The sequence below is a fragment of the Pogonomyrmex barbatus genome, unplaced genomic scaffold (genome assembly GCF_055798465.1).
Source record: "Pogonomyrmex barbatus isolate J1 unplaced genomic scaffold, ASM5579846v1 scaffold2, whole genome shotgun sequence".
NCBI classification, from domain to species: Eukaryota; Metazoa; Arthropoda; class Insecta; order Hymenoptera; family Formicidae; genus Pogonomyrmex; species Pogonomyrmex barbatus.
In genome coordinates, this window is record NW_028297116.1 from 4342153 (window position 1) to 4355064 (window position 12912).

Consider the following 12912-nt stretch of genomic DNA (forward strand, 5'->3'; position numbering starts at 1 on the left):
TAGACGTTCTGTAGACTTTTGATCAACGACGTCATAAGCAGATTTCCGGACTAGTCCCGCGCCACTGTCACTTGCAGCCTCCGACAAGGGGGCGGTGAGAATGAGGGGACAAGGCGCAGAATTGAAATGAAATTCCGACCTCGACTCTCGCGGTTGAATTATTATCGGCTAGTAATCTCACTAAAAAGTTTTCCTTCACTTTTCTCGGAGCCACGAGCTATTCTTCTCGTTCCCTTTGATACAAAGAAAGAGAAGGACAAAAAGAAGAATATACTAAAAGATAGACAAAGATAGAAAATTACGTAACGTTTATTTCTGCATAGCGTAGAATAATTTAGCTAAATAACATTTACTTAATGAGATGTTTATTATAAAAGAATTATATATATAATTAAATATAAATGAGAATATTAATAAAAAATAGTCCGGAAATAAAATAAAATGCTATAAATATAAAAAAATAATATAAAGAAGCTAGAAAGTAATAAGAGATAACATAAAAATTCATAATTAACATCGTTGTCAAAAAACGTATACATAAACATTTTAGAATAATTAAAATTTGTTGTTTTAATATTGCCTCTCGTAGATAAAAATATTGTTCAAAAATTTGCTTAATGATGTTTAAGTATTAATTATTATATATATATATATATATATATATATATATATATATATATATATATATAATACTTTTAGAAACAATCTATTATTACAATATGAGATAATAAAATATATAATATAATACGATATGTACAGTATAATACGGATAGAGATAAGAAAAGATAAAAAAGAAAAAAGAAAGGAAGAGAAAGGTATGGGAAAGCATCTATTTACACTTTGGAGATCTCGCAAACTGGCTCACTTTCTTCTGGCACTGTTAATGTGACCCTGACATAATTAATGCACCGCATGCTAATTTTTTAAAATAATCATGTTACGCATTATTATGTATGATTTGTTGATGGCATTTCTTAATTTTTAGCGTTGACTATTTTTTATTATAAACATTACAAGTAAAGAATAGTGTTAGAAAAATATTTGTAATTTTTATTGAAATGCATTTTTTTTAATGCAACTTATATTATGATATTTGACAAATTATAATATATATAATTAAGCCAAAGCAATATTGATAAAATATTTTATTAAATCTAGTACTTAATTACTTACTAAAAATTTATTTATAATTAAATAATTTTATATAACTAAAACGTACAAAAATAGACAAATATATAAGTAATATTTTGTAATATATATTATCTTTATTTACTTTTTATTTTGATTAATATTTTGAATTTGAATTATTTGTGTGTGTGTGTGTTTTATTATATTATATTCTTATTCTGTATTATTTATTACATTTTTATTTTTTATTTCTTTATTAATTAAATCAACTATTTCTTAGATGCTTAACTTAATATTGTAAATATTTTTAGAAAAGTTATCAATATTTTATTACATATAAGTATTTTTAGAAATTGAGACGCATTGAGACCTCGTACAAGTATTAATAATGATTTGACATTAAAAATTTAATAATACCTTCTACGAGTCTAATGGCACATTCTCCTCTAGCTGCCGCATATACACGTCATTCCCGGATATTTCCCAAGCCATTAAACGAGCTATATTTCGACCGACGTGAATTTCGAGAGTGCAGCAAATCCTCTTTTAATGCGCGTCCTCTCTTCTGCGTTCGCCACCCATCCAGCATCTTGATGTCGAAAAATAATGCAATTCCCCCCTTTCGATCCCCTTGGACAGCTCCAGATGTGCGATTGCAGCATTAGATTCGCGTTAGACTGGATGAGATCAAGGCGCACTTGGAAGGAGATAAAAATTTTCGCTATAACATAAAAACACGTGTTTACCGCCTCACTTTTTCGGTACTCGTCTTTCTGGATAAAATGGAATTCTTTTCGTCGAGCCGTGAAATAAAATAGTACAAGGAAGATATATAGCTTTTCGCTTTATATACGGGATAAATCGATTCGACATTACGTTACACATACAGCCAATAGTTAAATACAGCCAAAAGTATTTTAAAATAAACGTTTAAAATGGATTACAACTTTATTTATAATTAAAGAAAAGTAATATATAAATATATTGGATATATTACAGAAAAATATTGTATAATATTATTAATAATTAAAGAAACAATATATGTATATATATATATATATATATATATAATATATAATTAAAATTGTTATTATAGATACATTTTATATATCTTATATTTTTTAATCAAAATTATATTATGATTTTGATAAATTTACATTATATCTAAATGCGTTAATAAATCGTAACAATCATAATTTTTTTTAAAAGACTGATTGATACTAAATTATTTCAGATACTTACGAAATAAGAATAATAAGGATAATAAGTTTTTATACAATACAATGAATCAACAAACAATGACAAGTAAAAGACAACAATGTATTTGTTTAGGGATGCTTTATTGTCAATTAAATTGAGAGCAGAGTGCAATAGTAACTTCGGATTTCTTGTAATGTAACATTGCATACTATGCATTACTTCTCTTGGGTTTGCTTCGATATAGTGAATGTTCCTTTAGAATTCCGGGAACAAGTTTGAGCTACGATGCTCTCGGGAGTTGCGGAAGCTTCACATCTTGCGCCATGACGGTTACGGACTACAGAGAACTATCATGGCAGAACTACCATTCCTTGTATGTATATAGGGTGTGCACCCGCATAACCACGCCTAGAAGCAGTTCATCTGGTGAAATCGTCGGTCCAGACGTCGTCTGTCCGGAATTTATGGGACCTATAGCCCATTTCTGCCATTGGCAGTTTTGGTCTATAGGTAGAAATACGATATAAGATATAGATTCGCGTTCAATATAATAAAAAACATATTCGATAAAAAAGTTAGAAGCGTAAGAATGAAGCAGAGAATGCGGCAGAGAAAGAAGATTTATTTAAAATTTAAGAATTCCCTAAATTTTTTTATTCATTTGGAAGTAGAATTAACTATCTATGAAGAAGAAAGTAAAGCTAATATAAAAATGCCAAATGCAGATGACAGTGCTTATTTTGATCTCTTTATTTTTTTCTTCCTGCTCTTCAAAATTTTTCACAAAATTTATTGTTATGTATATACAAATTTTAAACACGAGTTTGTATTCTTTGTTGTTACTTATCACTTGTGTCTATTTATTTACTCATTCAAAGTGCAAATTAAAATATGTTGATAACCATTCCGTATTTTTGGACTGGAACATTTTTTTAAATTTTTTAGACGCGAAAGCTGATTTACGTCTAGACTGTTACATGAATAAACAAAAATCAAAATCGAAATTAAATGGATGCAGAAAGAACGGACTATAGAGATTCGCGAGAAACGAATTGAGCGGGCGGCCGAGAGAGGAAGACGATCGAATTATCGGGAAACTCGATATAACGGCGTGGCCGCACCACGGAGATTCCCCGGGTCGGTTTCTCCGGATATCCCCCTGATTTCTGACGGCTAACGCGAGTCTGATGTTTGCCGAGGGGACTGCGCGAGTACACCACCCTTATCCGCTACCCCATATCGTTAGCGGGGTAGACAAAGGGTGCGTGCCCGTGTCGCTGGAATACGTGCCTCGAGGCACTGCTAATTCTGCCGATAATAGATTTCCAAGTCCGACGCATCGTGTCATTTCCGGCGTTCGTCAGAGTCTCGTTTGCACGGATTATACCGGACGTGAAATGAAGAGTGCGAAACAGAAAAGAAAAATTCACACACGCTTTCGGCCCGAAACGAAATTATCAGCGATGAGAAAGCTGCAATGAAAAGCAAATATTGCTCAACGTGTCCACAAAAATTTTCAAAGTATTATATTTTCTAGGTAAATATGTTGAATTTGAAAGAAATTATTTTTTAATTGTTTTGAACGGTGCTAAGATCTGTATCTATTTTTTTTTTTTTCAATTAAATATTATATGTATATGTCCGTAATTAACTGACTGTCAGCAATTGGAGTTTGCGACCTGGTCTAACAATCACTTAATTTCCGGCAGCCGTCAGCACCAGTCGTGTCGCTTCACAAAGATGTCATTTGAAGTGAAACAGGGTCGCAATGTCTCCGGCAGATCTCAGACTATATAACTGCTGTAATATTCATCCAATATATTATGCGTTACCTTGTACTCGATTATTACAATTTACTGTTATGAACACTAAAATTTTAATATTAATCTAACATGTTTGCTATCTTACAAATGCATAAGTGTAATATTTTTTTGCATACATTGTTATTATATTTAATAATTTTATTAAAACAACAATAATAATTATGTTATTTATACATACAATTTATATAGATGATTATTATTAATCGTAAAGATATTTTTAAAATAATAATTATTTTTAAACAATTATCAAAAAATAAAAATCAGATAATAAATTATGTGATTACTCAATTTTATGTTATCAGATTTTGTATAATAATAATGAGAATAATAATTAGAATTTTTTAATTAAGTTTAATAAAAATATTATTACAAATAGTAGTTGAAGATTAAAAAAAAATCCTAGGAATACGTTACCTACCGTACTCTTTATGTATGATAATATGATACTAATCTCTCCTAAACTATAGTGTAAGCTTACGTTATGTAACTGCGTGCATAAATTTGCAAGTGTAATAAGTTTAGAGGAGAAGTATAATACGTTGTATTATCTGTGTTTTCTCACCTTTGTGACAAATTTATACAGCAACTTTATTAGACAATCTATTATCCTTTGTAAGAACAATTATAATGATCACAGCGCGAAAAGACCTGATTTCCTTTGCAAAGTAATAATGCGAAAAATATAAATAATACAAATAATACACATTAAAATTTATTTAAATAACAGATTAAAAAATGTAATATGGTAACTTTAATTTTATCTTTATAATTATGATATAAAACTTTATTTTTAATGATCATAAAAAATTATTGCTGTGTTTATTATTTAGCATCATTGAATATTATCGATTTTAAATTTATCAGAAGATAAAAGAGATACTTATTGTTGTATAGAAGTATTTTAAATTCTTTTTTTATATTTTTTATTTTTTATATTTCATAAATATTTATTTTATTTTTTTTAAATCTAATTGTCTTATGACAAACTACTAAAAGGGAAAACAGAAAAATACTTTTATTCTTTGTACAAAATTTTTATTCTTTTAGATAGATAGAAAGAGGAAACATATATGTTACATAAGTTTTTGTAGTTGTTATAGTTAGAATTAATAAAATCACAACCAATTATTGAAATTAAAAAGATTGTTATCGATTGTTAGTGAAATCAGAGGGGAGATCAGTACTCAATGAAGAGGGACTCCAAACACATAGCTGGGGAGAACCCACGTGTATCCAATTTATGGCTCACATCGATTACGACACCCTCGATCATGGTGGCCGACACAGATGATTATCTTAATGATTATGTAAACATATCCGAGTGCCAGACACGGAATTAATGAGTTGGATTTTTTCTTTCCTATGCTTTGATATTAAATAAATATAATATTATCCTACATGTTTCTATAATATTATTTAACATTAATTTATTATATTTTTATTACAAAATTAGAAAATCAAGTAAACGAAAATTAAGCCATATTATGAGATCATTGAAAGTAAAAAAATTCTGCAGACTTTAAGAAATTCTCAATTTAAATAAATTAAAAATTTTAAAAAGACATTCAAATTTTGGACAATAAAAAATAATAATGAGCAAAAAAATATGAGAACAAATGATCCATTCAAAAATGCGAGAAAGTATTTATATATTTAATCACGATGTTGGAGTCAGTAGTACTCAGCGCCATTTATGAGGCGTCGTGCCATAAAAGGGTCGCATGGCAGTTCAAGCGGAACGATAACACCGATAGCTCATCTTTTATGTCCTGCAATCGCGACCTTTCTTCTATATATATATATTTTTCCTTCCTTCCGTGCTTTTCTTCTCCGTTAAAGGGAAAGAAAAGATGAGTTGAATTTTGGGACACGCAAGGACTTTTATTTCGCGACCAGTGCGCGTTCACGCACAATAAAGCTTTCACTCTGCTAGTTGGGAAAAATCTCCGTGAAAATCTTGTCCTATTATATCAAAAGAGAAAGAAACAAAAAAATTTTTTGAAATTTTCCATTGATGAAAATGACGAAAATTGAAATTACCTTCTAATGAACAGAAAATATTGTAAAAGTGAAATTTTTTGTGAATAAATTTAGAATTTTTATATTATCTTTATACGTATTATTATTATTATATTATCTTTATAAATTAGATACTTTTTATTCCTGCCAACGATTTTAATAAATAAATATATATATATATATATATATATATATATATATATATATTACTTTATTGTTAATAGTATGTTATAAATGTTGTTTTTCTTGATTTTTGCTTTATGCTATTCTTATCTTTTTCTTCCTTCTGACAAAACTGGAAGGAAATAGCTCGTGCTCAGAGAGGCGATTCAATCGATACTGGTCCACCCTTGAATTATGCACGCCTTGGCCGGCAGGAAACGAATCGTCTCTTTCTAAGGGTTCTCTCTATGCTAGGCGCCAGTTTGATCCTCCTATAAAATTAAATGAATCGCTGCGTTTTCTTTTAAATATTATTTATAAGTAAATATTTTTAATTATTTATAAATTAAAATTTTATTTATTTATTTATTAAAAATATAATGAAAATTATGTAATATTAAAATTATTGAAACATTTTCGAAAAATTTATTCTTATAAAATATTATTAACTATATTAACTATATAGAGAAGATATACCGTTATTCGACAAAAAATTAAAAACTACGTAAAAAAATGTTACATACTTTTGGAAAGAAAATGATCTTTGTAAAATGTTATAAGCATAATTATTAATTTCAGTATACTTTTTTCATCTTTTTTATTGAATATTTTCTTCAAAACATTCAACAAAATGCAATATCATTATTTAAAATAGAAATTTATATTGGAGAAATGGTAGAAGCATTTTGTTCACATATTTGTTATAAAAATTTATATCTGTTATAAAAATTTATAATATCCATAAATGTTTACAAAAGGTTTTGAGGAAAAGTGCTGTTATTGAAATAATTTCCGCAGCTGCGTTTTTCCGATATTCTCCGGTTTGCTTTGCGGCGTGTCGCGGCCTTTGTCTCGGGCAGATTTAACGGGCAATGAACATCACGCGACAAGCATCACGATACATCTGTGATATTACGACGATTCAATTCGCGATGTCGTTTGCAGGCTTGCTGCACCTGTTGCGAGGAATGAGATACAACAATAGCGTTTGCTTTTGGCGAGATATTTCCTGAATGCGACAGAACGAGCTCATATCACTCAATTTGATATCATCCTCAATATTAATACTATTGTATTTAAAATAATCAAGACTTGAATGTAAGAACCAAATAATTTTATTAATAATAGATAGTTCCATAGAGGAATAAGATAAGATTTAATTTATATCTAATAATATACCACGAAGAATGCAGTGTACAGCATCATATTGTTATTGTATCATAGAGTTAAATACATTAATTTTGTCAAATCTAAAAAATTTTATATATATCTTCTTTTTAAAAAGTGTTTTAATTAGCTTCTTATGAGTACATTGGTAAATACTTATATCAGCTCGTACGTTAAACTCAGTGATAATGTAACACAGGATACATGGTGCCTTAATGCATTTGATGGGGAACGGTCTAGGAAGCGAGAAATTAAATTCATCGAAAGATAAATCGAGTTTGCTCGTACTTCATCGTCAAAGAGTGTAACGAACCAAAAAATCACCCCAAGAGGGGTGAGAAAGGCGAAAAGGACATAGAAATTATATTGCCTATTATATTATATTATCCAGTTAGTAGTCATTTTTAATATTTGAGTTAAATTTGCATATACTATCAAATCATATTCTTTATTTTGTATTATGGAGACACGTTATACATAAGTTATGTAAGATATATTACACTTTTTTATTATTGTATAATTAATATTCGCTTCAAGACAAGTTGTCTTTCTTAAAGTAGAAAAATATGTCAATTATTTATTTTTCAAAAAATATAAACATTTTTATAATTTAACAATTTATAATGAAATATATTATCCTAAATAATATAATTATTATTATATTAGAGTATATTAAATAAAATGTATATCTAATTTATATAAATTACTGAGAATATTATCCAACATTAAATTTATATATATATATATATATATACATACATACATATTAAAAAAATCTGAAAAATAATCCAATCCAATCCAATCTTTTTTATCTATTTATTTATTATAAAAATGAAAAAATGTTTTAAAAGAGATATTTCTCATGCCCCTTTTACACACGAAAAGAGCTTTTTCGACCATAGTCACAGGTGCACTGGTCAGACTGTAGGCAATTTCGTAAATTACCGTATTACAAATTACAATTGGATATACGGAGATTGGAACAGATCAGTTTGATGATAAAATTATTTACTACGATCAAAGCGAACACATGACGATAAAGCGTAGGGAAGTATTTTTTCCAATAAACGGTTTCAATATTATATAATAGAAAATACGAAGTTTATTGCCATTTATAAGAAAAAAAAAAAAAACTAGATAAAATTGAAGTTATTTTCAATTAAAAGTTTGTAAAAATTTATAAAATTTATAACAGTTGTGATTACGATGGCGTACCCAAATATTAATTAATATTAACTTGTTAACTTGTTTTAAAGCATTGCATATTAGCTTCTGCATTCTGCTTTTTGCAAATTTACGAGGGGGAACGAGATTCATCGGCCGATTGGACTGTCGCGCGCGGTATATGGATGGAATCGATAATATAACCGCCCTTCCGCGCATAAACCAGCAACTGTCGCTTACATCTGCACCGCTGCGTTCGAAACTAATCGTGCGAATCACGCTTGCAACGAGTACGCCGCACTAATTACAGTTTGTCAGCGCGCGTGTCATTTCCGTTCGATGTAAAATTGCGTTTTCCCCAACACAGGGATTTAATAATCGCAAACGTCGCACGAGATTGCGAATTTCATGGGACGAATGTATTGGCTCGTACAGTTAAATGCGTTTTTCAAAAATAAATATATAATACAAATTATAGAAATAAATCTCTCTAAAATTTAATAAAATATTACGTGAGATATAACTCTTTTTACTGGTGAGTAAAAATTTCATTATTTGTTACAAAAATATTATATATAATTTAAATCAAAATCTCTTTGAAATTTTGTGAAATTTTGTGCTTTATTTTTCTAATTTTATACATTTTATTTTACATTTTATTTCCAAGGACGGGCAAGGACTGATAACGGATAACGTTCGTGAGACATGTAAAACATGGCGTAAGAATAACAAACAAAATTCTATTCTAACAGCATGCCGCAGCCAAAGAAATGTAACTTCTCGTCTAATACTCAACAATTCCGGTTATAGTTGGTCTCGTTGAGCGAATTAGCATTCGTTTGCGCACGTCGCTGCGACGTGAAACGCACGGATGCGCTTGCAATCGACCGGCCGATTGCATTTCGAGCGAATACTCCACTTGCGAAAGGGAGACATGACAGAAATCCAAGCGAGTTGCGGTAGCAACACTTGGGCAAACTTTGTCTCTTGGGCAAAATCGCCGTCACCGGCGTGATTGCGAGTTTTTCGCGTAACACGTGCGTCACTAGTTAATTGCAGCGGAGTTGTACGGAATTGATTGTGGCGAACCAGTAACGCGAATTTCGCCTATAACTCTTTGTTAAAATTGCGGAAGTTGAACAATTGAATAAATGACGCGAAGCTTGAAACTCAAATAATCTCAAATAATTCAATCGTAATGTTTAAAAGCTAAGGATTTCGACATCTTTTAAATTGAGAATATGTTATGTTACATTATATGGCTAAAAATCAATGAATATTTAAAAACTTATTGATAATAATATTGAAATAATTTGAAAATTTTTATATATGTCTCTTAAGAGTATATATATTTTATATTCTTTCGATTAAAAGAACCAACCCAGAAAATAAAGGTGGGGGAGGGCTATTTTATATTTTTGTTATATATTTTTTATTATTAATAAAATGATATTTTTTTGAATTTATAAACGTAAATCAATTATTTAATTTGTACATTTCTGAAAATATTCGATATATTTGTTACAAACTTGGATTACAAAGTAAAATTAAAAGATGTTATTTTTGTGTGGAATGATTATCGAATTATATATATGTTTTGCAAATTCCATTCTCTGCGAGTTATCGATACTTCTTCGATATCGGATCTTCCGATGCCGACGGGGGAATATGTCAGATAAGAATTTCGACTGTAAATCAGGACGGACTATCAGATTAAACGGCGGAGTCAGCAGTATGCAAGAGTGAGCACGGAAGCACATTGGGAGAAGAGAGGGGATATATATGAAAGTGAAAAAAGAGGGAGAGAGAAAGAGAAAGATAGAAGTGAAAAAGGGCCCGGACAGAAAACTAGAAAGGGGAGTCAAAAGCAGGATATGATCCATGAACTGGAAGAAATTTGCTCCCGTAGCTTTTTACATCGCGCCCTTGCATTTATAAAAGCGCATTTTTAGATATAAAAATTGTTAGCCATTATCGTACTAATTGAAAAGAGTGGAACGGTATAATTTATAATAATTTTTATATGTAATTTTTGACTTTTGTGAAATGTTTAATTTAAAAAAATTCATTAAATCTAGCATAATTAATGTTTTTTTATTATTAATTCTTGAAATTATATTATTCCGTGTTAATTAAATACAAATGTTTTGATGATGTATTTTTTTATTATTTATAATTCAAATGTAGAAATATTTATTTTTAATTATGTCAAAAAATTGCATCGAATTTTTGTTTTATTATAAAAAATGAAACACACATCTGTACATATGTCATTATATCAAGAAACTATTAAATTGTAGTAAATGCAGCTAAAAATTTTGTTTGTGATAGAAAAGCCTTCGGCCTGTTTCATGCTGAAAACGAACTTTGCAGGCGTGTTTTTGTCAAGGGACTTTGAAAAATAGAATTTTGCCAACCATTGGTTCTCTTTGCGATCGTGTTTTCATAAAGTTAAATATTATATTCGCTCGTCGAGTTTGAAACTCTATTGTGAAAAATACAAAATACAAAATACTTGCTAAACCTGATATGATATATAAAATAGTATACAAGAAGATAGCTTGACCATTTTTAGCATAGTTTAAGCTTAAGAATATCTTTAATTTTTTTATATGTACGCGCGCGCGTATTGTTTTTGTTCTATGTAATATATATATATATATATATATATATATATATATATATATATATAAAATTTAAAAAAAGCAAAAATAAATTCTAAAATGGCAGGAAATTAAGTTTTGTTATTTTATATTAATCAAATTTCACGTAATGCAATGTCTTTTTGAAAATGATTCAAGTGGCCGATCATTGCTCTCGATTTATCTGCGGCCATTCTTCTTTTTCTTTCACAGTCTCTCCCTACCTTCACAATTTGCGAATTATGATCTATTTTCGTCTCTGTCTAATGTTAGATCGCGAATAGACTCGGCCGCTGCACCAGGGTGCACTGTACCCGCGGCGACGTCCATCGCCGGACCGTCGGTCGCGTGTTCGATAAATGATATTCCTAGATATTTTTCCATATCGATTCATAATAATTAATTTACGTGAACTGGTCGATTTTGAAAAATTATCTCGCCGAAATACTTGAAAAATATGTATGTCGAAAAATATCTCGCCAATGTATATTTTCACGCGTTAATGTGCGTGTGTGATGTAAAAACTGTGTTTGGGATTATAAATATTTCTTTGATATATTCGATCATAATTTTCGATAGTTACTTCTGCTATATAGAGTGATGTATGTTAATTATTTACAAAATTTGATATTTAAAACTTAAGTGTTATTAATTTTCTGGCAAATTAATACTGAATTTTTGTTTTCTGAAATATAATGATTTTTCGAATCATCAATTTAATATCAATCTTGTTTTGTTGTTTACTTGTGATGATTTATCCAATTTGTTTATAGTGATCTTTTGAAAAGTAGTATTTACGTGTTAATTTACAAAAAATAATTAAGGGACATCATGTTGGTTTTTTGTGATGTAATCATCAATTTGATAAATGGAAGACGAGGAAGGTGAGCTAATTTTTATTACATATAATACAATTGTTTTAATGTAAGAATTGAAAAGAAACGATTTTTTTGTTAAATGCATTCCGAAAAGTATAAAAAAATCTTTCATTGATTCATAGTAAAATTAAATTAATTTTTTATGTGTTTTAATTGATATACTCATAGATACGTCATTTTTCTGCAAATATAAAACTCAACTATTTTTGCACCGATAAAAATAATAGACTGAAACGACAAAAAAGGAAAATTAACGGCAGTTGTTGTGATATCCAATTAAAATCAACGGACTATAATTTGCGAACAACATTACGAAAAGTAATAATCTGCGTGCGCATTGCATCTCGCGGTTATGATTAACGAGCTGCTAACTGGTAATCATGATTACGCTAATCGCAAGTGCAGATATTCGCGCACGGCTCTTCGGAAAATGTCCGAGATCCTCAACGATCTTCTAACGTCTCTTATTTTATGCCAACGGATGTATACGAGTTTAATATTAGTTCACGTTATTACTTTCAAGATAGAATTTATCGCATCCAGACGACTATGATTCTTTGCGTGTTCACTATTTTATGCACTCACAAATTCTTTGATGATATTAAATTCGTCATTTAGGATTATACAAAATAATGATTTTACATAATATAAACAATAAAAAATATAAGATATAAATTTTTATATCTATGAAATTAAGTAATATATTACAAAGTTAGGTAAATTAAAATT

At 29.2% G+C, this 12912-nt stretch overlaps 1 protein-coding gene across 6 annotated transcripts in view; it reads left to right on the forward strand.

Annotated features, from left to right (window-relative positions):
• spri (Src homology 2 domain-containing protein sprint) overlaps window positions 1-12912 on the forward strand; it is a 162397-nt gene that overhangs the window by 87760 nt on the left and 61725 nt on the right. The gene's annotated exons all lie outside the window — the stretch shown is intronic.